Source organism: Coturnix japonica, chromosome 1 (assembly GCF_001577835.2).
Source record: "Coturnix japonica isolate 7356 chromosome 1, Coturnix japonica 2.1, whole genome shotgun sequence".
NCBI classification, from domain to species: Eukaryota; Metazoa; Chordata; class Aves; order Galliformes; family Phasianidae; genus Coturnix; species Coturnix japonica.
In genome coordinates this window covers 155,611,261-155,638,609 of record NC_029516.1, presented here as the reverse complement: position 1 = coordinate 155,638,609, position 27,349 = coordinate 155,611,261, and the positions used below count along the sequence as shown (strand labels likewise).

At 41.3% G+C, this 27,349-nt stretch overlaps 1 protein-coding gene across 2 annotated transcripts in view; it reads right to left on the bottom strand.

Moving 5' to 3' along the window:
• Positions 1-27,349, bottom strand: part of STARD13 (StAR related lipid transfer domain containing 13) — a 269,538-nt gene that overhangs the window by 240,528 nt on the left and 1,661 nt on the right. The window lies entirely within an intron of this gene.

Sequence of the window (27,349 nt, the reverse complement as noted above, 5' to 3'; positions counted from 1 at the left end):
GATATGCTGATGATAAACAAGAAATAAGCTGATGATAAACAAGAAATGGGCAAACAATGATTTGTAGGTATTTAAAATTGCTGTTTTTCCAGCAGATGAAAATTAGGTCAGGTACAGATCGTGTAGAGATGCACAGATAATTATAACACCTCCCTTAAATTGCTTATATTCAGAACAACATGTTTATTCGCCTTTTTATATCTCATTTTAACTTAATATTTTTATGTTCTGAAAACCTAAAATCACATACACTAATGGCATATTGGAGCATATGAAGTACTCACAGAAGAGCTCCGCTCATTAGTGAGCTTAGGTTATACTTGGCATGTCCTTGCTGCAATGCACTGCTTCCATCATCCTTTTAACTCATTGGGAGTGCTGTAATGATTTTATATTTCTAGGAGTTCCCATTGCAGGCAAATATTGATAAGAATCAGACTGAGAGCTCCATGCACACCATCTTATTTTCACTGAAAATACAAATTATAATGTAGTCTTACTTACATGAGCCTACGGTGCTGTAGGCTGGGGTTTCTTGCTTCATCCCACACTTGCAGAAGACAACCAAAGGGCTGTCAATATACCAAAGGTAGTGGCAAAAAACAAAATGCTGACTTCAGACAGTGCACTCTGATAACTGATCTGTGTTGTTTTAGCATGCTTCTGTATGAGATACTTGTGTAATTGTGCAAAAGGTTGAGTCTTCCTGTCATATTAATATGGTACCTACCTGACAACATCGCATTTTTAGAGAATTCTTGTCTTAGATGACCTTCAGTTAAGAAATGTTGGCTTACATAAATAATTCCTGAGATATTTGAAAGTATCCTAAACAAACACCATAGCAGAGAGGGTACAGGCAGGCAGGAGACTTTTTACAAGCTTCTGCCTGAGATATGGTTGAGTTTCTTCTCAGAGCAGAAAGGAGTGCTAGCGAGCATACGTGCTTACTGCCACACAGCCCCCTCACTACTCCATTTTTCTATATAAAGGAAAAATAAAGGAGAACTACGCTGTCTGCTGTTGGTCTGTGCTAACCAGCCCTGAGGCTGAAGACAGTGTCAGCATTCTGGTTGTCCAGAATAACACTTTCAGCTGGGGACCTCCACTAATGCGAGCAAGATGAAACGCTGGCCTACATGTTTCCAGGATTTACCTTGAAAGGGCTTTTATGTTTTCAGTATAAAATGACAAAGTACAGTTTTAGTGAGGACCAATTTATTCTAAATACATAGTTGGGACAGAGGAATGGGGAACATCACTGTCCCAGTGCCTTTAAAGTGTCTTTCAAAATGATGGACCGCTTGTATTCTTCAGGCTTCTTACTTAAGTGCCTCTTTCTCCATAAAAACTAGTTTGACTATATGTATTTCTAAATACTATGTACTTCCACATTTAACCAGGAACAGTGGCCCGGGCTGAACTAAATGCATTCAATGTTTTTCCTCTCCCAAAAGATCATAGAATCATAGAATATGTGAATATAGAATATTAGGTGTACTGTGAAACTGATCTTTGGAGTTAAAAGAACAACACATGTTCCAATGTACTGCTTTGAAAACCAGCCCTTCTTTGGCTCCTGAGCATCTTCCCTGATGTTCCTGGTGCACTCACCGAGGCTAAAAATCTTTCAGATTGAAAACATTGCCTCTGGAAATTCAGCACATCTTCAAATATTGATCTTGCAGAATGAATTCAAACAGAATGCTACAGTGGAACAAACACCTGGTTTTGCAGCTAAATTTATGCTGCCATTTCCTCTGATACTTGCTAAGCATTAGCTTTCCATCTTTTCCAATGGGTTTTTCTATAAGCTACAGCACTGTAGACACTACAGTTAGACATGTACTGACTATAGGAAGGGGCTGAGATCTACAAACATTACTGGGCTGAAGGCATCACAGTTCAGTGTGTAACAAAGTCAGCAGAAGTGGGAATTGCAACTGTCTTCCTGCTATCAAAGCAACTTCACATCTTGAGAAGAAGAAAGAGACTTAAAAGGATTGTTTGAAGGGGAACAGAACAAATGCAGCCATTATTCAGTAACACATCTATCGACTTACCAAGGACTTCTGTTTAATAGCAGGCAGGTAGAAGACACTGAGTCACAGAATTTGTGTACCTTTTTCTATCATCCTTTGCAACCTCTTGAATTTTTTTTCTTTATGACCACAATTATTTTGGCTACACATTCCCACCCTGCCTCTTCCTAACAGTTTGTAAGGGAAGACTAAAGGCCAAAAGAGTGAAGCTATTATGGCACAAGGGGTATCTGTCTGCAACAGGGGTATGAAAGATCACAGTCAAAATGAATGACAAACACAAAAAAGAACTAATTTGGCTCTCTCTGAAGTTGTTCCCTACAAAATCTAGTTGTTCAGTTCCTTCTGCCCCAAACCTTTGCTTTGACAACCCTTACCGGCCCATTTTTCTTCCCCTTTCCATTCCCCGTGTAGTCATTTGACCCACTTGTGCCAAACATGCTGGTGCATTGGGTGCCTCCCATTCTCTGACAGATGCTCTGCAGTGACTGATACCTCGCAGACAAGGACACGCTGCCCTGCTGTACAGCCCATGGCCGGCCATGGGCTCCAGGAGCACTCAGGGCACTGTGCTGGCAGTGAGGCAGCAGCTCTGTCTCCTCTCAAGCCCAGGCAGCTCTGCCTTCTATCAAGCCAAGTTGGCTGTCTGGCAGTGCCTGGAGGGAGCATTTGTAAGCTTATTGTACATGAACAACACCGCTGGTATTAGGCCTTTTGTGTCCCTATCTTGACATGTAAAGTGAGGATAAAGATTAGAGAAAAAAACCCGAGGAGCGGATTGTCTTGTACAAGCAGAGGAAATAGGCAGAAATGGGGGTAATTTTCAAGAGAGCTGGAAATGCTTTAGATTTAGGGTAAAGGTTTGTATTTTTGACATATATGCCATTTTGAGGGAATTGATGCATCACTGCTCTTAGGTGGCACTGACTGAAAATGGCTGAGCTCAGGCTCCAGGGTTACTAGTGGGGGCCTTCCTCATCCCACTTTAGGAAGACTCAGTGGGTCACAGCAGAACTATAGGGCAGCCTACTGGCTTCTGGATTTTGCTGGCAGCAGGGGCAGTGTTTCAGATTAATGGTCTAGAAAGCAAATATTCCAACTTCTACTGGTACTGCAGGCAAGCGATGGAAAGCTGCTTCTGCTGCCAGTAGAGCACCATCTCTTTAGGGTTAAAAAAATCCATAAACCATATATTCTATTAACAGAAAATCAGTTCAGAAATGTTCCTCTTGACAGAGGGTCTTGCTTCTCAGTTGGAGGTGCCAAGGTCACAGTGAGGGTCCTGTCCATGGGATGGGTACAGGAGGGTGTGGAGGGGAACACAGCACTCCAAGCTCCCACACTTTGTCAGCAGGCCGCACTGCTGCCTCTAGGGCTTTCATTTAAATTTAAGACTTCTTGTAAACCAGGCCTGAGTTTACATACCAGGCAGGCCAGCAGGTCCATCTTTGGGCTTAAACCAGGATGGAAGCCAACGTATAGGCACTGTTGGTAAGCCAGGGGCTCAGAAAGGAGGATCTGTAGAAGCTGAGTTAATCTGTGCCAAAGTAAGCAGAGTAAAAAGGTGCTGTGCCTGGACAAGAAAGAAACCCCAGAAAGGGAATAAAAAAGGTGACAGTAAAATACTAGAGGCATCTTTCTCCACAGCTTGTGAAATCACTGAATTTCGGTGCCAACAGCTAAAGTGTGGGGACATAAAAAAAAAGTAAAAAGTCATCTTAAAACAAAGATTCAGAAATGAAGATGATGTGATGCACAGATGATGTGCACAAGATGATCCACAAGCAGCACTTGGGATTTAGCTGGCATGCACGGGGAGTTTCTCTATTAAAAGGAGCTAACAAGTTGTCAGTTCCGTAGGGCTATTACAAGAATTGCTTTACCTCTAAAATACTGTTTTCTAACAGTGCTCTCCCTCCTGGTAAGGGAACACCAAATCTGAGGCAGAGAAGAGTTGGGATGCTGCCTGGAGGAATAGTATGAATCATCTCAACCACCAGTACTGTCAATCTACTGAAAGCATCATATCTGCGCTTGCATCTGTGGTTTATGGGTTAGAAAATGTGGCCTAAGGCAAGGTTGGGTTGGTTTATTTTTTCTCTTTTTTTCTTTTTTTTTGACACAGTGTCAATAACTTTAAAAGTAGTCCCAGAATGCATTTAATACCAGGTTGGTTGGGATTTTAAAACATCACTAGAATTCTCCAAACATAATTCTTGCTTTTCTGGATAGTATCTCACTGAAAGTCATACTTCAAAACTCAGGAATGTAAAGTGATGAAATCTCTGATTCCTCAGAGAATGAGCTGTGCCAATATAAGAAAATGCTGTTTACGTTATGGTTAGTCCAAGTCACTCTACAAAGCATCACTTCTTTATCATGAAAAATGCAGTAGATTGACAGGAATGAGTCCCTGCTAAGGAATTCACAGCCAATAGTTCTGCACATCACACAACACAGATAACTATTCAGTGGCTGGTTTTACACGTAATTTAGATAAGTTTGATTTAGAGAAGTTTGGAAATATCTTATTCATCCAAGTGCTGGTAACAACAGACAAGGAGAAGGCTGAAGTACTTGAGGACTTTTTTGCCTTGGTTTTCTCTGATAACTGCTTGTCACACAGCCCTCAAACAAGTGGTTGGGAAGGAGGGGGCTGGGGAAATGTCTCTTACACTGTAAGTGAAGATTAAGTTTGTGACCAGCTTGAGGAACCTGAACCATTTGCAAGTTTGTGGGTTCCAATGAGATTCATGCCAGAGTCCTGAGGGAATTGGCTGACATAGTCACCAAGCCACTCTCAATGATATTTGAAAAGTCATGGTGGTCAGGTGAAGTTCCTGGTGACTGGAAAAAAGGCAACATCACACTCAGTGTTTTAAGAAGGGTAAAAAAGATTACCCCATGAACTACCAGCCTGTCAGTCTCACCTCTGTGCTGGGAAAGACCATGGAGCAGATACTCCTGGAAGCTATGCTAAGGCACATGGAAGACAGAGAGGTGATACAGAAGAACTAGCATGGCTTCAACAAAGACAAATCCTGCTTGACCAACCTAGTGGTCTTCTGTGATGGTGTAACTGCATCAATGGACAAGAGAAGAGCCACCGATGCCACATATCTGGACTTCAGTAAGGCCTATGACACGACACTCCACAACATCCTTCTCTCCAAATTGGAAAGACAGATTTGATGGGTGGACTGTTCAATGGATGAAGAACTGGCTGCAGGGTCAAATCCAGAGAGTGGTGGTCAATGGCTCAGTGTCTGGATGGAGATTGGTGATGAGTGGTGTCCCCCAGGGGTTGGTGCTGGGGCTGATACTCTTTAATATCTTCATCAGTGACATCGACAGTGGGGTTGAGTGCACCTACAGCAAGTTTGTTGGTGACACCAAGCTGGGGGTACGGTCAACACTCCTGAGGGAGGAGATGCCATCCAGAGGGACCTGGACAGGCTGAAGAGTGGACCTCTAAATTTTGTATTGAATTTAAATACACTTTATCCTAAGTAATATGTTACTACAGACACATCACTTCTGGATTGATTTTTACAGTATTTCATGAAGTAATTCTTTTTTTTTTTACCACTTATACTCTTAGAAAATAGAAGAATGCTTCAAAAATGTTCTTCAGAGAGAGACAGCTTGTTTTGGAAAAATCAGTTCTCAACAAACTACTTCTGCTAGCACAATGTCAACCCATTTCCTGATTGAAATGATCTACATTGTTTGCTGTTGTAACTGAATCTAGAATTTCCTCTATTAGGACTCTCTTGTTGAGAGGTGAGGTTCTCCTCCTCTACTGGTTTTTAATGTAGTTATTTTAGACAGTTCTTGAGATAACAGCACGCTGAATAGCAACAACAGCAACAGAGGATTAAAGGCAGCTGATGCTTTGCTCTGAATGACTAGCTGAAACAGAACAACAGACTGCTGATGTGTGTCTTCTGCTTAGACTCACACAGCCTTGACTTGGCATGTTTATGGCTGTGCTGTTTAGTTTTGTTAAAATTGATTAATAATTTTCCCACAGAAGCTGTGGATGCCCGCACCCCGGAAGTGTTCAAGTTCAGGATGGATGGGGCCCTGGGCAGCCTGATCTGGTGCCAGATTTAGTGGTTGGCAACCCTGCCCACAGCAGGGGGTTGGAACTAGATGACCTTTGAGGTCCCTTTCAGCCCAAGCCACTTTGGTTTTGGAATTGATTTAGGAAAGTGTTTTACCACCATTAATAAAATGCATTTTTAGTAATAACAGAAAATAAAAGACTAAAAAAGAGAGAGAGAGAAAGAAAAAAAAAAAAAAAAAAGGGATTTAATATAAAATCTTTCAGGAATCCCCATTTAGAGAAAATGAATAAATTTGCTTCCATCCCAGTCTGCAATAAAATATGTTTTAAAATATTCAAATTTATTGCAAGATTTGAACTACGATTTCTGCCATGCACCAATCCAAACTAGGTAAAAGAGTCTCTAAAAAATCCGTATAAATGGTGCAAAGTTGATAAATGTTATTGTTAACCTCATTGTCCATTTACGCCAGTACCATGTTACTATTCCAGGTGCCATAGAAAACTGTCTCTCACTTTCTACCTGCCAGAAGTCCATCAGGATTGTTCAGTATTTGCTACATTCTTCTCCAGCACCACCAAAAGGGAATCACGCTGTTTTGTGAAACCTACAGTACTGTTAATATAAGTCTTCAAAGCATTCAGTGGAAAAGAAATAGTTACATATCTCTTGCTGTTAGTCTTTAAATGTTATCTCTATTGCTAACCTGTAAAAAAAAACCCAAATATCCTCTCAGCAGCACAGGAGACTGAAACACCAAACGACACGAGGGAGTTTGTGACTTGGAGGAACCATCAGTAGGGCAATGTAATCAGTCTGCAACAGTAATGAATAGATTATTACATCTACATATACTACCAGTTTCCACTACCTTGTTTCCATCATTACATGTACAAAATAGCCTACTGCTGTGGGAAATATTCTTCAGTTTCTGTCCATGACCTCATATTTTACCTTTTTCCTATAGATTCAGACCTAGCTCTGTGTTCTTCCCCTTAGGTACTTGTGCACTGTAATTAAATTCTGCATCACCTGCTCCTCTTTCACGGCCCAACATGTTAAGGTCTTGGAGCCATATCTTCAGAAGATGTATTCCCCCTTCTACTAAATTAGCCTTGTTCCCTGGACCCATTCCAACTCTTCCTTAGGGAATGCACCAAATTACAAACTTCTTGAAAGATTAAGAGGTCCGGTAGGGCTGCATGTGGTGCAGAAATTGGGGAAGCTGCCCTTCAAGTATATGGCTGGGCAGATTAAAGTCAGTGGAAGGTCAACACGTGGAAAGATTAGAGGATCAAGATTTCATAGTTTGAATACAGTATGACTTAAAGATGTTAGCAGCAACTCAAGCAGTGCCCATTCAAATTCTAAGTCTAGTGTTAGATTTCCTTTACCTTTGTGGATTTTAATATCGAGTGTTTCAGACTCTCAGCTGGTGTCAGTAACTATGGCTGCAGAGCAATTTCAGCTACGGCTGCCTGTGGAGTAATTTCAGTTTGCCCAGTTGGTGTGCAGCCAGAGGGAAATACCAGAGCACGCATATGATGTTGCTGCAATGGAGGACAGAGCACGGTCCCTGTCCCAGAGACCTGGGGGAGGCAGAGAGGGAGAAGCTCTCCCGGGTGTTTGATTCCCAACCTGCCTGGAGCCAGGGCGGGGAGATGGACAGACCTGCCAGACACTTCTTCAAAATGGTAAAAGGGGACCAGAGCTGAAGCACCAGCAGCCCCATCTGTTCACACCTTTAATTGGGGGCTCTGCTCCCCAGCAGCAGGGCTGGACCCCATCCTGTCCCACCGAGCTGTTACCATACTGTGGGTCAGCGCCTCTGGGGTTAGCACAAAGCAATTACATGAGATCCTGAAATGCAAGAATACATCACATAAATAAGCTGTAAGTGTAATTCATACTGAAAGCAAAATAAGTTCTCTAGCTATGTTTGATTGTTCAGTGACTGCAGCGAGCGCCATGACAGTCTCTGTGATGTTCTGTGTTCTTCTAAAGACTCTCTTAATGATAGCTGTGTGACAAGTCATAAATGGCATTTATGTTCTACATCACTTGATAAAGTCAGCTTCACTACATTAATACATTCATTTCTCTAATGTCTAATTGTTTGAGATATCTGGAGGGCAGTGTCTGCTTGAGGAGTGAGAAAATGTTAGTGCCCTATCTACATCAGAGGATGGCCTAATCCCAATAGGAACAAAAAGCTTTAAATATTAAATAGAGATGGAAAGGTAGATCACAGTATTTGCCCACGTGTCCTATGCAAATGAGTCCATAAAACAAAGTTATTTTAAAACAGCAATACTCAAAATCTTCTGGGGAGTGGGTGAGGAATCATCCACAGGGCTGTATGGTGAGAGGTGGACTCGTAGGCCCAGCACATTTCTAGATACTGTGGAGCTCTGTGAATGCTGCATAACAGCAGCAGGGCTGCCTTTTAAAATCCCCAAGTGCATATTCTGCTAGCGATCTCTTTAAAATATATGTTAAACTTAATATTTTCTGTATCAATCACACCTCCTTTGCAAAAGACTCTGGCTGTGGATCAGCTAGTTTTGTATAGATTTAATTTGACAAGTATATATTGAAACTCCTAGAATTACTGTTTTCTCTAGCTTTTATTTTACTTCCTTTTGCATTTTTCATTCTGTCTCTATCCTTTGTATTATAGACAGGATGAAGAAATACCGTGTATGTCAATGTCTGTAGAGTGTTTCCTTCCAGAACTTATGCCAAACTGCTGTTCAGTACTCAACAACCAGCCACCAGCAAGATTTGTTAAACATTTAGGTAAAAATTCCACTTAGTAGGACTAGTGTCAAGGAGTTAATGTCTTTGCAAAGTATTAAAATATGCACTTAATTCTTGTCATCATTCAGCACCAGAATTGAGCTTAGATGTTTCAGTATCCTATGCTCAGTCCATCCTGCTGGTGGTTTGGTATTTCTTCCACTGATTCACCTGCATCCTTCGCTGCTCTTTCCAAGGCAAAAGCAAAAAACGATTCAGAAGGACAGCATGATGACTGCACGCTACATTTACTTCAAGCTTTGTCCTCTGATTTTCTAAAACTACGTGCTATTTATTGTGTGCGTGTGTTAAAAGTCTTTAAGTTCTCTTGTTTAACAGACAAAAAATACTTTTAAAAGACTCCTACACTGCAAGTAAGGGCTGTTTAAATAACCTTTTTCCCATCTTCTCTGTAATCAGAGGATTTGAATTCTAATGCAACACATTCATGCTAGAACCTGATTATATCCCAGAGCGACAATTCTGAGTGGCATCAGTCCATGGTATCTGACAGCATTTGCCAAAAACATGTCAGGACTCCCCTATACTTCAAATCACCCCATAAATTCTACCCTTACACAACTCGGGTGACCTCATAGCCAAAGCATGCCTTAATGATCAAGCGAGTGGAAACGTTCAGCAAATACATCGAATGTTTGACATTGTTATCAGTGGGTGTTCCCTGGGTCTCTTGTGAAACAATCACAAGATAAATGCAAGGCCAAGAAGTGTCAGCCAAGTGAAACCCTTAAAAGTTACTCAAGAAATTTAAATAGAGAACCATATTTTTCTACACTAACATTCAGCAAAATATTTTGTAGAGAAGTACGGGCAAAACAAAAACATATTTTTGAACAGTGAGTCACATTGATTGCTTGGACTGATTTTCTTTTATGTGATTTCTAATGATGTTGTCAAGCTGGGTAAGTATAACACCCCGACAAGGATTTCTGAGAAATTAAAGGTTTAGAATTCTACAAAGTCTTTGATGAAATCCATTATAAAAATGATGCTCAGTATAGACAGCTGTTTCAGCCTTTCAACCTCTCTGAATCTAGCCTTTGAAAACAAATCCCAATAACAGAAGTTTGATTGCAATGAGCAGGGTTCAGTGCCCCCTCTGCAGTGCATAAAGGTCTTTGCTACTTCTGGTAATATCTGTGTCAGCAGAAATCACTGAAGTGCTGGAGCAACATAACAGGGGGAGAAAGAATAAAATCAGAAAGAAACCCAGACTTTTTGATTCTTTCTCTGTTCTCCCCTTTAGAAAGTATATTATCTTGATGTACACATGGTTCATTTCCCATCCTGAACATAACATGATATCCTACATTCGACCTCTGGGGCAGCCTCTTAGGCCTACCCTCACAATGGAGTCCGTCCATGGTGCCTTCAATGGAACAAGTAGCACAATTAGAGGAAGCACTTTAAAATTTCAACCACAACCACCTTTCCTTGTTAGTCTTATTAAGAATGAAGCACTGACCCAGTAACCATTCTACATTCCTGTTAGCCTGAGAAAGTAAATGGGACAACTCAAATGCTTGAAGCATGTGTATAGAGAATATACTTGACTTGAGTTGGGAAACTTCATATTAACACGCGAGGGCTGTCATAGAAGTAGCACCTCCTATTTTATTGCTATGGCCCATGATATCAGAGGTTGGTGGTATGGGCAGTAGAGGTTGAGCTTTTTCACCAGATTGTTGCCATCCAACAGATGGCAGCTGAATCTCCCAATGGCATGAAGAATCTCCCAATCAGCTCATCCACATTAATTGATGGATTACAACTGGTGAACTGCATATGAAGCTGAATGTTGTCTTCAATGCACTGAAAACAATGGTAGCAATGTTGTTATATTGCCATATAAGTTCGTGCCAGGTGAATCTCATACATGCTCACACATGGCATGCAATCTCTTGTCCATCACCATCAAAAGTGCATGTTTAATGCTTGGAAAAACAATGTTTTGCAGCTGAGAATTTACTCTATCAAACAGCATTACTGTACTCATTGAATCTGTTGTAGCTTCTGTGGAAACAAATAGGAGGCGTTATCTTTGTAGTGACCTATGTATCTCATACTGAGACATAAAAGAGACAAAACAAACAAACAGATGAATAAATCCCTGACCTACTGGCTGGTACTCAGTCAAAAGCACTGTCTGGCTACCTTTGCACTAAAATTATTTTCCATCAAAAATTCACATTCATTAATTGAAGAACATAAAGGAGATGCTTCAAAAGATAGTTTTGAAGTGGCCTGGGCTGAGGGAGGCTTAATGCTTAGAAGGACAGGTACCCACTTGACTCTATAAGTTGGCTATGATGCTTTTCAGGGTGATGGTAAAAATGATGGATGACAATCATATGTACGTGTGCTGCATTACTAAGTAATGAGGTGCACTGTACTACATGTTTTGCCTCCAGGAACATCTACTTTGTCACTCTTTTTATTCTTCTTTTTGCAGTAGAACATCGTAATTTGATTATGAACTTCTAAGGTTTTAGGGGTGTGGCACTGTGCTGAATCTCTAGTCCCAATTACTGTGCAAAACAAAATACATCAAAGTAGTTCAAGGACTCTACAAAAAATAACATCAAATAAAACCAAACCTGAACATTCATTAGCAGAACTTTCCCACTTTCCCTCCTCAGCTGTGGAATTCAAAACTTCACCGTGTCAAGGAGAAAGCTGGCAAATAAAGACTCATGACAAGAGAAGCAATGGAATACACTTCCCAATTTGGATTATCAGAGCTGTTATACTTCATATATAACTTATTTCATTTTCTCTTCCATGCCATGTGAAAAGAACCTTCCTATCACAAGAGTTATGTGAAAAATTCTCCATCAACACAAGGCTGAGTGGACTGAGAAACTCAAGGTCTGATATTTGCTCCTGTGATGAACCCCATGGCACTGAAGAGGCATTATGAGCGTCTTAGTGCAGTTCTTTAGCCTAAAGTAGTTTCTTTCTTCCTCATCGAGAATAAAGATTATTTTTGTTTTATCACGGATTTTTCAACTTTGTATGAATAGCATCTTAGCAGAATAAGTGATGCCAGCTGTTACGTGATAGATTGTGATGGCTCAGAAATGATTTTTAATGTTGGCAGAAGACTCTATTACAATAAACAGAAAATATGTTTACCCTATTACAGCTAATGCCTAGGATAAAATCCTCTGCGACTCCTCTGTGTGCACAGAAACCAGATGCTGACAGGCCCAGCTGCAGGCCCCATTTTACCAGTTTATCCAATTCTTCCTCAGTGAGTAATTGCATCTTGTCTCGTTTCTAATCTAATTCCATCCATTATTCAAGATGGATAATTTCCAGGGATGCTGTACAAGAGCAGGAATGTTTGCAAAATAAAAACCCTGAAAATCTATGTTCTGATATACGCCTTCTGATGCACTTCTTCCTTGGTGTGTATGTGCAGAGAAGAGGAAAAGGAGAAGCACAAGACACTGAATATCCAGCACCTATGTATCCTACATGGCAAAAGCTGGTGGACTGTTTGCTGTTGCTGATGGCATGCCAAGAGTATAAACCTATAGTTTAGGTTAAACTACAGATTATATAGTTATATAGAGTATAAACTTATAGTTTAGAAGTTGGCAACTTCTGGAGATGCAGACATCTTCTCAACCCAGCACTCTCTTCTCCCCAGTTTTGTCCCTACAAATCCAGCGGGTGACACAAAGGTATTTCAGCAGCTTTTCAGTAAGTGCCCTCCATCTCAGTGCCAGAGGGCTCAAAATTCAGCTGTCAGTGTTGTGGCTGGCTAGTGACGTCGTGAGAAGTGAAACCGTGAGAGCAAAAGATAACTGCTTGTCTTCAGGAAAAGAAGATCTAAAGGAAAAGAAGATTGTTTTCTGAAGGTGTAAGTCAGCCTTTAAAACTCATAGCCCCAAGGGAACCGCATATACTAACCACAAAATCAGATTGTTTATGAAATTGGATGTTTGTTTAACTAATTGGTCTTCATGTGCCTTGTTCGTTGTAAATCTTAATATGTAAATCACCCAAGTAGACAGATTTCAGCACATTCAAAGTTCATACGGATTTCCATGCAGAAGGCATTGAGGAATTCCCTGTTTAGTCCTTAGCATTTCTTTAAAGGTATTTAAAGACTCAGAAATGTATCTCCCAACCCTTCAGCCATGGCCTTACATCCTGCATGATGAAGATAAGTTTGGGGCTGCTCTCCAGATGCAAACCAAGATGCCAGCAAAGGCCTCATGTCCTCCCACCAGATGGAGGGGGTAAAGCTCTAAACTGTGCCCATGCAGTACTTGTCCCTTAGTCCACACTGTGACTTAGTTCTCCAGATGACTCACTGTGGTAGTGAGGTCTCCCCATGCCCATTTCTGAATCTGGTGCTCAGTGGCTTCAAGGGTATCAAGTAGATGTATAACTCAGTGCTGCACAGAGGCACACAGGGATGAAGGAAGCTGTGATCTTGGCCTAAACAGGTTTCTGTACCTTCCAAGCCCATCTTTAGCATCAAAGCAGAGAGCAGAGCATGTTTTTACACAGGGTTTGCAATGCCAGCTTAAGTGTTTTAACGCTGCCTAAGTCAGAACTCTGTTGAGCTCACTTATCTCACAGAAGGCAGCAGCATGATGGAGCATAAAAACACACAGCGGACACAAAAGCAGACTGAAGTTAATGTAAAAACAAAGCTAAACATCTGCTCCAAGAACCAGCTTTCTAACACATAGATGGGAGCACTAAACTTTGAAACATTACAGAGTGTTTAACCAGTACCGTACCAGCTGTTAGAAATGTCTGGCAACGGGGCAGATATAATCTGGCAAGTTCTCATGAGCAGCCGACAGGAATGAAGAGTGACAGATATAAGAATGAGAAAACGCCAACCATATGGCACGAGTATTATGCTAATGTTTCAAGCAGGTGTCAAGCAGTCGTCGCTTGTGTTTGAGTGTGCAAAATTTATACAGATTTTATTGATTATGCAATTTTATACACAACTGCATTTCCATTTCCATATTGCTACACCTGTGATTTTGTCAGCTAGCAGCAACAGACACTGCACTTAATTTGTCCACATAGGAGCCCAATACTGTTTCCTTTATGGCTTTAATATCACATTTCCACAGGCGTAATATTTACTCCTCTGAACAGCGCCACTGAAGTTAACTGAGTATTCTTGTGAACCAGCCTGCAGGACCTTGCTCGCTTACGTGTAACACTGGCTTGTTTGGTAAACGCTAATGGCCTACAAGAACTGCACCAGCCAAAGTGTTTATGGGTATGTCTCCACAAAAGTCATCAAAACTGATTTTTATCACCAAAGCTCTTCACACTGCTGCTGCATCCATCTACCGTGTGCTTCCAAAGGAGGAACCAGCCCTGCTTTTGACCAGGAAGGAAAGCCAACAAGCAGCTCAGCTCTGCCAGCTTTCCTTGTGAAGCTGCTTTACAGACAGTGAGCTGCATCAGCACTGTTTATTTCTCAATGGGAAATGGGAATAACAAATCCGGGTACCTCCTACAAGTACTTCCTACTTGTTCTGCATCTCATACTCAAAGCAACTTTGATCACTCTTGTATTTCTGATGAATTCTCAGCATAATGCCTGCAAGTCTGCTATGTACCCAAGGCTCCTGACCATAGTATTTCCTCTTTTCCTCTCCTAGCTCCTTTTCCCTACAGCAGTGTGTTCAGCCATTGAATAGAATCATAGAATCATTGAATTACTCAGGTTGGAAAAGACCTTAAAGATCACTGAGTCCAACCACAACCTAAGCATACTAGCCAAACTCTGACAACCCCACTAAATCATATCCCTGAGCACCACTTCCAAATGGTTTTTAAACACATCCAGGGATGGTGACTCAAACCACCTCCCTGGGCAGCCTATTCCAGTGCTTAACAACCCTTTCTGTAAAGAAGTTTTTCCTGATATCCAACCTAAACTTACCCTGGTGTATGTTAAGGCCATTTCCCCTCATCCTGTCACTTGTCACCAGTGAGAAAAGACCAACCCCACTCTTGCTGTAAGCACCTTTCAGGTACTGGAAGAGAGCAATAAGGTCCCCCCTCAGCCTCCTTTGCATTATAGAATCTATTCTATGATTCATTTTTCTTTCTTATATAGAATTTAGCACTTCAAAATGCTTGCAAAATTTTCAGTGCCATGTTCAATGTTTAATTCCTGTTATCACAAGACGGTTCCTATTCTATGCAGACAGCTTTTAGGCTAATCTTTGCAAATGGCATTTTTATACTGAGAAGAGTTCTGGTCACACTGCTCAGCTCAATGACAGTTTAAAAAGGAGGGAAATGCTGCCCTAACTGCTTAGGCATGGCCAGGAATGAGCTCTAAGCCCCACAGTGAGGTTAGGATGCAGCTAATCCACAGTATGCCTCTGTGTTTTTGGTTTAGTACATTTTTGGTCTTGCTGTACCACCAAAGGTAACTTGTTTCCATATATGATGGCGGTTGTTTTCAATTACCTGTTTTATTTTGCTCTGAAATGGAATAAAGTAATGAGCTTTCAGTTTCTAGGCAATAGTCAATAATTCTGCTGGCAGCAATAGCTGTCAGGTCAATGGTGCAAAATGATGGAAGGAAGGAGTACAATCTTCTAATCAGCGACCCGCATAGGCAGCAGTGCCCATTGCAGGGCCCATGCAGGGGAGGCAGGAAGGTTCCTCCCAGAACCCTGTGCCTGAATTTAGAGGCTCTTCAGGCTCTGGGCAGAGGCAAAATGAAGGTGGAATCCACCATCCCTACACAGTCCTGAGTGAGGAGGATGTGGATGAGCAGGAGGTGGTGGAGGCTGCTATGGGCACAGTCAGGTTGAAGCTTAGGAACATGAATGCTGCTGTTTTCTGCCCTGGTACTATCGTTGGGTTGCTGTAGGGAATGCATCATACATCTCTGTCTTTTTGTTCCTCCTCCCACCTTTTGTTTGTGATCTTTTCACTGTCTCTCACTACATGTTCATACAGCGACTAGTACGATGAGGCCCTGATCTTGTTTGAGGCCTCTAAGCATGACTATAATACAAATGATAAATGATCATAATAAAACAGGACAGCACAGATCCATAATTTCAATTGTAAGTCATAGCTGGAGTGTCACCATCTCACAGGCACATGGCAAGGTCAGGGAGACCATGAAGAGCCAGAAGTGAATCCACACAGAAAAGAGGAGATGGAAATATTTTTAATATCTGTCACCTGTGTCAGTTCGCCGCTTGTTTTCATTATTAATGTCACCTCTTGACAGCAGTGCTGTGGTTGTGAAAGGAACTGAGCTACACAGCAGAGCAGAAGATGACTGTAGTGACCAGAACGCAGCCTGTAGAAAATGTGCAGGTCCTTCCCATCCATCCATCCCACTGTCCCACAAGCTTTACGGAGAGCACCCATACAAAAAATACCTGCAGCTGAAAACGGAACTTCAGCAAAACATTTTTTTTCCCCCTTTCATAAAAATAAGGTCTATAGGCTCTTATTTTTATGTCTTCTCTTTCCCCTGCCCGTCTCATGGAAGAAAGCTGTGTGAGAATCTCATGCAGTGGATTTCAGCAGCTCTGGAGAGTTTATTCCACCTGTGAGTCAGCCACGATATACAAAAGGCAGAGCTGGCCAGGCTTAATTCCCTGACGGATCAGTTGTTGCTCAAATCAGCACCAGTCAACAACATGGTTTGCAAAAGCTGTCATCACACTCTAAGGTTACACATTTTTTCTAACCTGCAGAGGCAAGGAGTTCAGGAGACCTGGTGCATAACAGGAAAGAGTTTGTTGCAGGAATGTAAGGAGCTGACGGTACAAAACCCAGTAGTTACATCCATTCAAAGCAAGTCAGGTAAGCATACAAATACCTAAATCATTATATCTGGCAAGAAGCCACGCTCTGTTTTCAGCCAAAGTGTGATGCTTTCAGAAAACTGAACTTAAGTGAGCTGAATAGCAGATGAAATAGAAGTACTCAGGAAGGCTGAAGCTAGGGTGCGCCTGTATTTAACGGGAAAATATTCTGATCTCATTGAACTGAAGGCTTTACACTATTCCTCTCTGCAGCTTCACGTCTTCCAGAAAACAGTGACCAGCCTCCTTCCTGAGACTAGAAGTGTTGGAATATTTTGTAAATGTTTTGAAGAAACTTAATCTTTAAAGTCTTCTCAGAAGCAGGTCTCTGAGGGCTGGCCTGTCACCTGGGTTTGATGGCTTACATGACAGGGGATATCATCTTATTTCCAGTTCTGACTTTCTTGACGGGAGCTTCTTTAGCTTCTTCCATTCTTCATATGACTTCATTTGTTAGACAGACAAGTACAAAAAGAAGCACAGTTTTCTAGATTCATCTTCCTTCTAAAAATTTCAAAATTGCAATTAAGTACTCTAAATGAAAACAGGCTATTATTCAATTATACTGCCAGAATCATATGTGTTGTTGAAAGAGAGAAATCACTCTCAGATTCAGACCCTACTGTATCTGTAATACCTGAAAACCTCCTCTTTCTCTCACTTGGTGTATCTCCATAACTAGGATAAGAACTGGGGCAAATGTCTTTGACTGGCAGAGCTGACAGCATAAATCGGATGAACGTGGAGAACTGAAACAAGGGAGAAGGAAGCAAAAAAGCAAGAAGGGCTGAAAAGTGATATCAAATAAAGGAGTTGTGAAACAGACATTTCTGAACCTGGATGAGGATATGCTTCAGGATAAATGAAACAACAATACAAGTGACAGTATTCCATGGAGAGCTACCTGTGCTTGAAAGAAGAAATTAAGTACAGAGAACATGTCATGCTTGTTATGGTAACACATACATTAGGCACAGGGAGAGAAAGGTTGGTACAGAAATAGAGCTGGAGGATGAAAAGGACAAAAAAGATTTGAGCAGGTGGTAGGCAGAAGAGAAATGAGAAGTTCTGAGAATATGCAGCAACCAGACTGGGGAAAACCAGACAATTCCTTGAAGGCAATGGGCAGATTTGTATTCCTAAAGAAAGTAACTCAAATAAATTGGACTGCTCAACATTATGTAGGTGGAATAGCACTATGCTTACAGTTAGCTATCATGTCACTAAAACACTGCTTAGACATTTTTGTCATTTTAATCTTTCTGTGTCAATGCATCAGCCCAGGAGGCAACAGCAGAAGGGATGTCTCTCCAGGCTGATGATGCTTATGCCTTGCTTTATGAAGGCCAAATCTCAGTAATGTTAAGCCAACAACACTCTTGGCATTCCATCCTCACTGCAATATTCAGCACCCTTTGAACAACTTTACTTAAATCAATACAGAGCAAAGCTCTTTGCACCTTGGTATCTAAAGGTAAGTTAGTTGGCTTTCTCATCTTCCCCCATCCCTGCCCTGCAGCTCATGACCATCTGACACTGGGTAGGTGAATGTGGACTTTTGCTTCTACTTTCTTTCTACTTCGTAGTTCGTCCACATGTTGTCATCTCATATCCCCAACATTCAGTGAAGGCAATGTGGGGCTTTTAAGCCATCTGACCATCAGGACATTCACTGTACTGCAGAGGAAAGTTGTCCTAACATTGGCAATTTTCACTAATGGAGGGGCCAGAGACTATTTGCTCTCCTTACCATCATTTCCAGGAAGGTTAGGAGATATCTGCTGAACCAGTGTAATAGCCCTGACCTCCATCTGCCCTTTGCCTTTTTAGCTGCAGAGACCCACCCTGATCTCTCATTAACAACATAAATTTAAAAACACCATTTTGCTTTCCCACCTCCAGCCAGCTGCAGAACCTTGCCCATCACCCATAAGACAAAACTCTTCTCTCTGGAGTCTGAATGCTTGGGAAAGTCACTAAGAAGTCTTGGTTTGCACTCTGCAAAATGCAGCAGTTTCCTTTGTCCTGTTTGCCTCTTGGCCAGCTTAATCTGGGATCAGCAACAGTGAGAGATGATACAGGCTGAACTAATAACAAAGGAATGCTGTGGAGAGAGCAGCAGTGGCAGAAGAACAAACTAGATACTAAGTTATTTCACTTCTCAGCTACATAATTCGTGATTTAAATAAGAATGAGCACTGATTGCTCTCCCTGATCTGAGTATCACTGTTCTTGTTTCTTCTTTGCACTGGCCTATGAGGCTTGAGCTTCTTAGAAGCCATTCCTTGGCTTCTGAGCTGACAGACCTCAAGCTCTCAGCCAGAAAAACACATTAAGAAGAACTTGGCTTCTTGGCTAACTTGGCCAGAGATACTTCACAAGCAGAAAAGATTTGAGATTTACTTATGGGTTCTGCCCTATTGGGATAATTGGACACGTGATCTTTTAACATTTCTGTATGCTTTCTAGGCCCTGCCAAACTTCTGGGGGATTCTCCTGCTGCAGTTCTGTCCCTATAGTGTCACCCACACGTCAGTAGTAGTAGCTGCAGGAAAGACACGGAGCTGTCCAGACCATGGAGAATATAAAGTTTTCTTGGCTCATAGTCACATTCCTGAGGTTCCATCCAGCAGGCAAGCTTATGAAGAAATGGGAAGAGGGACGAGAAATAAAGCAGCCCCATTTACATAGCTCTGACAGGTATGCCTTATTTGCATCATTTCTTTGGCAGTTTGGAAGTTCATCATCAGATAAGATTGCTGGCCAGATCACATGCCAGTGCCTGCTTCTGCAATGCTGGGTCAGGGCAGAGTTTCTATTAGTCACCATGACACCAGTACACAACTTTAAAAGCACAACTTATAAAACATTTTGGAGGAACACAGATTGCTGACACAGTCTTTGGAGTAATCTAAGTCTCAAATGAGGATGAAAACTGTGAAAACAGCTCAACAGAAAGATTTAATTTGTCCATATTTCTATCTGGGGATTGATTGAAAGAAGAAAGGTTTCAGTGACTAATTTCTGCAGGGTCTGAAATATAACAGGTTATTAGACATATAGGCAAGGAGCTGAAGAATCTGATACAGACACCGTTCTCCTGGAGCATTTGGTAATAGGCTATTTCAGATGATTAAATAGCTAATAAAGTCAAAGTCTTTACTAAGTAGGTGGATCCTAGCAATACTGCAGAGGTAATTGTAGACTTCTATCAACATTTTTTGACTCAAAATATTTATTCTCAGACTGAAGCTAATGTGCCGGTCTCAGTTAAAGAGAAAGCATTTTATCTACTTTTAAAAGGTTTCCAATTTGCTCTACTGTAGCAGTTTTCAATTACATCCAGTTTCAAGGTGTTTGTTTTTCAGAATGAATATTCAGTTTTTTCAAGGTAAATTCTCACCACCTGCCACATGAAACTATGTCTTCCATGAATCATGAAGCTATTGCTTTTTTTGGCAGCATGGGGATCTGCATCTCTAAACTGTTAAGACTGTATCTTGCTCCTTCATGGCCATAAAATAGCTGTGATATCTGTATTTCTCTAAAGTTGCCTATCAGTAATAAAGGGGCAAAGAAACAAAAGTCTTAAGGACATGCCAGAACTAACTGCAGAAGAGTCCTGAAAAAATAAGATTATTCATTTGTCTCTTTATTGCTATTTCAGCCTGTATTATCTTCTGCTGATCTTTTAGATCCCTTCCCTGTGAGGGCAAATATACATAGGGAATAATCAGGAAAGATTAGAGATCTGTGTGTAGCTGTAGGGCCACAATCTATCAAGATCATGGAGATATAGTGAGACAGTTCCATGACTGGAAAGCTGTAATGGATGACTATGTACCTTTTAGGAAAGAGTAATGGAAGGTTCCAAGAAAGTTGGTTGACATTCAAGAGCCACTTCTTCAAAGCTCAAGATCAGTACAGCCCTAAGACTAAGAAATCAGGGAAAGGTTGCAATAAACCTGAATGGATGAACTAGGAGAAACTCAAATGGAAGAAGAAAGTCTATGGAATGTGTACAAAGGGTCTGGCCACTTTGAAAGAATGTAGGAACACTGTCAGAAACACACGCAGGGATGCTACAAGGAAGTGTAAGGCTCACTTGTAATTAGATCTGGTGAGGAAAGTCAAAGAGAGGTGTTGGTTCTATGTCTAGTCTTGTTCAACATCTTCATCAGTGACCTGAATGAAGAGATAGCACACACACTCATCAAGTATGCTGATGATATGAAGTTGGGAAGAATGGCTGACATATCAGAAGGTTGTGCTGCCATTCAGCGATACCTGGACAGGTAGAGAGCTGGGTGAGGAGGAACTCGGTGAGGTTCCACAAGGGCAAGTGTAGAGTCCTATCCCTGGGGAGGAATAACTGCATGCATCAGTACAGGTTAGGGGCTGATCTGCTGGAGAGGAGCTCAGCAGAGTGGGATCTGGAGATCCTGGTGGACAACAGGTTGGCCATGAGCAAACAGTGTACCCATGTTGAGAAGACCAATGGGATCCTGGGGTGCATTAAAATGAATGCGGTCAGCAGGTCATAGGAGGTGATCCTCCCCCTCTACTCTGCCCTAGTGAAGCCTCATTTAGAATACTGTATGTCCAGTTCTGGGCTCCCCAGTTCAAAAAAAGACAGGGATCTCCTAGAAGGACTACAGTGGAGGTTCGCAAAAATGATAAAGGGTCTGAAGCATATCCTGTATGAGAAATGGTTGAGAGACCTAGGAATCTTCAGCCTAGGAGGATGAGGGAGGATCTTATCCATGTTTGTAAATATCTAATGAGCGGGAGTTAAGTGGATTGGGCCAGGCTCATTTCAGTGGTGCCCAGTGACAGAACAAGGAGTGATGAGCACAAACTGGAACACAGGGAATTCCATCTGAACATGAGAAAAAAATATTTACTTTGAGGGTTGCAGAGCACTGGAACAAGTTTCTTTGAGAGGTGGTGTAGTTTCTTTCTCTGAAAATATTCAAAATCCATCTGGGTGTTTTCCTGTGCAACCTACTGCAGGGAACCTCCTTTAGCAGGGAGTTGGACTAGGTGATCTCCTGAGGTCCCTTCCAATCACTACAATTCTGTGATCAGAAAAAATGGTCGTGTTTCCTTTTTATAGTGTGTATACACAGCTATGTTAGCTAACTCACAGACAGCAGCAAAATAGTTCTTTACAAGAGTAAATTATCCCATTATCACAGAGGAGCCTGCAGCAGTGCTGATATGTACACAGAAGCTAGTTTGCCTCTACTTATGATTACTTTTGCCTCATTTATAGAAATGTAATAGATGCTCATTCCCATTTAGTTGAATCAACAAACACTGCATAGCAGCGCTCCTTTCCGCATTTCCTGAAGCCATCTCCAACGTCTGTTTTGCCTACCCCATCGCCTGCCTGAATAAACTTTTTTCTCTTTTAAGTTTTCCCTAGAGGACTTATGGATATTGCAAATTAGAGGGCAAAGGCTCAGCTGTAGACTATTTTATTTCTCTTCTAGGTGTGGATGGTTTTGCATTTCTCAGGCAAAGATTTTCTGAGAAGCAGAAGGTTGCAGGGCACAGGGATACTGCACCCGGGCTGAAGGACAACGGCTGAAGACTGGAATGTTTCTATCATAAATCTGGCCATCACCCTTGGTGCTGGTGTCACCTTGTGGAGGGTACAGGACAAGCCTTGGCACCCTGCCTATAAATCCTCTCTGCCCTCCTTGGACGTGATATCAGAGCCCACTCTGCAGATGCAGCCCAGTAATGCTGTGAAAGGTGCTGCAGCCAGACCTGGCTCCTTCCTTATCCCTTTCTGCCTCCCAATAACTCATACGTGTCACCCTGAGATACCATCAGCTCACAGTCTTCAGTTGCATCACAGGTATGTGGAGGGTTTGAGCTTGGGCTTTGACTCAGACCTACCGAACTGTAATGCAAGGTGGGGACGGCTGTCACTATAGTTGTATGAGCAGATTAACCTGCTCTGACATTACTAAGAAATGCCATCACCAATTTCATGCCCACAGATAAAATCCCCTATAAAAGCCCATATAAGGAACAGTTGCCAGACCTGGAGCTCCAGCCTTCTAGGAATATCAAACCATGGTTCACACCATGGCATCTGGTGCTCTGTATCACATCATTTGGATGTAAAAATAGTCACACCTAAGCAAGACTATCCCTCATTATCAGGAAGATCAGCCTTACAAGCTCTCTGTAAATGATTATAAGTGTGATTGCTGAACTTAAGACAGTGATGTTGCACAGTGAACATAAGGATGGAGCACTTCAAGCATGAATGAAAGCTACAGAGCTTACAGCACACCTGTCCAAGCACACTCCTTCAGCACACATGATCTAGCAGGATTTGGAGGCTGCTGCAATACATATTAAACCACTTACTCTTCGCTTTTAGATTGCCCGTGGTTGCCAGGTAGGCTTAGAGTTAGATCCAAGCCAGAAATTTGTATAAGAATCTAAATTTATATGATAGAGTTCATGGAACATTTAATCCAGCCTTTTTCGTTTTCCTTTTCTTTCCTTAATATATCATCATCTCTGAAAAGAGATCCTAGTTGTTAAATATGCTAAATATTTGCTTAGTTTTTCCAGATGCTTACCCTTCATCTTGTGGTTGGTTCTAGGCTTGTGATTTGTTTCCATTTCTGGTGAAGTCTGAGTGCAATCAAAGATAATTTAGCTTCTATTTAGTGCACAGACCATCGGCTACTTACATCTTTCGTTTCTACTGTCACTGCCAATAAGAAATTGGTGACAAAAATTACTATTGTGTTTGTAAGCGCAGTGTTATTTATAAACAGCTAGATGCAGAAAAAATGCAATTTAAATCTCATTGTGAGCAAGGCTCAGGCCTAGAGCTCCCTAATGCACAATTCATAGCTGCTTAAATTGTAGTCATTACTCTTACAGCGCAATACTGTTTGTCATGATAAAGGGAGATTACTTTTCTGCCAATTACTCCAGTAAGATTAGTTAATTTACATTTGTAAAGGGTATGGAGCAGCATCTCAATCTCGTGGAGATACTTCTCAGAAGCATTTGGCAATTCAGCATTTTGGGGAAAATGTAAATGCAACTCAACTTTAAAATTAAAAACAAGAAAAGATGGTGTGTACATCCCAAAGGCTGTAAACCCCAATAAAGAGAAGTAAATATATCACTTAAGGACTGCCAACTTCAGTGTTGCAGAAAATTGTACTGAGGATCTGAAAGAAGGAAAGCTGCTTTCTCCTTCAGTACTGGGTAGCCATGCTGGCAGTGTCAGAAATCACTGTTTCTGACTGCACGTAAGCTGTGCACGCAAATAATCTATATAAAACATTCTACAAGTTGGGATCCCATTTTCTCCTCTCTTTTAACATCTAGATGTTTATTCAATCAATGTTGGGAATCAGACACAGCAAGAAAAAAACATGTGAAGGAATGCTATTTTTATGTATTTACTTAAAATTTCTGGGTGAGTTTTGGCATGCTTGTTTGGATACTCACCACCTGAGGCATCACAGGTCTCAGACTGAGCACTAAGAGTGGGCAGGGTTAAGACCTACCTCTGCCCTGCAGCAAGGCAGGCTTGCTTAAAGCACCTATATGCTGAGGTCACAGGTATTTTTGGGGAGTAGAGCAAGTCCAGCAGAACACAAAAACACTGTGTAGGTGTACTGTCACTGCCTACGTGCAGTTGGCATAATACAGCTTAACCTCTAGCAATTAAAATGATGAAACACCAACAGCATAGGCATCCTGAACACTGATGCTTGTGTTCAGGCATGTCAGGCTATGCTGAACTTTGATCATGGAATCATTTTACTTGGAGAAGACCTGATGCTGATATTCTGATCACAGAATCATAGAATCATAGAATGGCCTGGATTGAAAAGGACCACAATGATCATCCAGTTTCAACTCCCCTGCTGTGTGTAGGGTTGCCAACCACCAGACCAGGCTGCCCAGAGCCACATCAAGCCTGGCCTTGAATGCTGCCAGGAATGGGGCATCCACAACCTCCTTGGGCAACCTGTTCCAGTGCGTCACCACCCTCTGAGTGATCATATATTGGCATTATGGTTCTCATCTAGAATTCAGTCAGATTCCAGCAAATATAGTCTCAGTCCTCCTTCCCACTAGTACTCTCTTGAAACTATGAGGAACAGAGTCTTTGCTCCCATTCGAGAGCCACGGACACTTGCTGTTGCTGTGCATCAGCATGGAATGTTTAAAAGGCAGAAATTACACAAGGGGGAGTTCTCTGAAGAGTCTGAAAAATGTTTGAACGTACCTTTATTATAAGTTATCTCTGTTCCCATTAGGTCTAGTGAATTTGCTCAACCCAGAAGAGGACTCCTTGCTCTACCCATCCTTCATTGAGTGTTTAAAAATGATGAATGTTGATGTTTCCTTTAATTACTCTCTTTTAGTTGACTGGATTTTCTTTTGAAATGTATTTTCTTGGCGTACGTATAGACTAGTACTGCTACCTTGCTCGAAAGGTAAATCTCCATTTCTTTCTAGGAATCAGCATTCTGATCAAGTGGATCTCAGTTCTGCTGGTTAGGAACGATAGGTATGAAGACATTAAGGGATGTGTAAAGACATAATGATACAAAGGCATAACAATATGAATTAAGATGTAAAGATAGAGATTGGAATTTAAAGTTTCATCTTGAAATTATAACAGACAATCTGCAAAAGGTTTTCAGACTGTTTTCCTTAGGCCAAAATGCAAAATAATTGTAAGCTTGTTTGCTTACCGCTAAAATCTTTAAACGCCACCTGTTTACAATAGTCTTCATTCATCTGTTTGTGTCACAGCAATAATATTTCAGAGAAAAGGCTTTTGCTCATTGGGAGACAGACATACCTTAAACTGTATCAGTTGCTGTCTGTATAAGATACACAAAGTGTTGAAAGAGGTAGGTTTCTGAGATGGCAAGAAATGCCATTCAAGGTGCTGTAATTTCAGGACATAATGAAGTGGAACTCAAAAAGTTAGTTTTGAAATGATACTGAAAGATGCAATTGTAAATGTTTTAGGGTTAACTGTATTTGGGATCCATCTAATTTTTCTGGTTTCTCCATCTGGATAGAGCAGATGCCCTGTGCTGTGGGTTGCTCAGTGGTGCACCTTCCCCATACGTTCCCCTTACAACAGTGTGACCTTTGGCACATGAATACATCTTATTTTTTGTTCTGAGAGCCCACAATCAGCAATTTAATTAAGGTAATTTAATTTGTCTTCAAAACAATGCATTATGCATTAATTAAGGTAACTTAATTCATCTTCAAAACAGTATTATTCATTCTCCCTAAGGCATAAAACACATAGCACAAAAGGTAGAAAACAACATCAGAGGTACATGACTTTTACTCACACGCTCATCTTTTTCCCTGCCAGACTGTGCACTTTTCATTTTCAGCTTCAAGAAGCATTTATGTAGCATTAACAAAACTGTTTGTTCTGTGCTTTCCCTCGCCTTGTAGCTCCCTTCCTTTCACACACAGCCTCTGGACTCATTCTCTCAGGTGACTCAGAGGACCAAAATTCACCAAGATTTTATGAGATTATAGAGTGATACTTCTCAGGCCTGGATAAACAGTGATATTTACCAGTGTTGCAGCCAAGGTGTTATCTCTTATGTCCACAAACCTCTTCAAATTTGAAGGCTCGGGTAGTGCTAAGTGACTACTTCCCTTCTGTTTGGCCCCTTCCATGACCCTACTGACTCAACTGCATGACAAGTATCCCCATCTCACAAATGCCTTTATGGAATTCATTTTAAAACTAAAAATATCAGGGAGATTTTTTTTTTAGTTTCCTACTGAAACCGTTATTCCAAAATAACAGCCTGTGATATTTTTGTCTAATCAGCACCAAACAGAACAGTATGACAAATCACTATAAAAGATGAGATTTTTTAAAACAGATCTGATAAGTAGCATATATTAGATGAATATTTTGTGTTACATGTAAACTGCATACCCCCACACACAGACCTTACCAAGTTATTTTGGACTAATAGAGTGCTGTTGTTGAGAACACACCCACATAGCACAAAAATATCTGAGTAATGATATAAAGCACTTCAAAAGAAACTGCTTAAAGTACAGTTCAGCTGTGCCTTAGCTTCATATAATTCCCACTTCAGTGGTAGATACGAATGCACTTCATTCCAGGAACTTGTTATGCAGCAAAGAACAGGCAGCCCCTGCCTTTTCACTTTGCTGGTTTTTTTTTCTTGGTGATGCTGAATACTTAGAAACTGAAGTGGCCCTAGAAATTCACATAGCAGATAGAACTGTAAGAAGCTCCTTAAAATATGAGCATCCCATGCTTGTCTCCCATTCAGAGTAACCAGGAAACCATCTTCACACCAGATCCTATGTAAAGTCTACCCCTGAAGATCCTTCCATGCTTTGGCAATTCCAACCAGCAGAGATGAACAGTCACGGGCACACGTTTCACAGAATTCAGTTCTTTAACTGCAGCAATAAAGGTATAAGGAAGCCATGTCTGGCCAGGAATACAAGTATGAGGTGACTCTCCCTTCTCAAACAAGGCCAAATTATTCCTTTGGGAAGAATT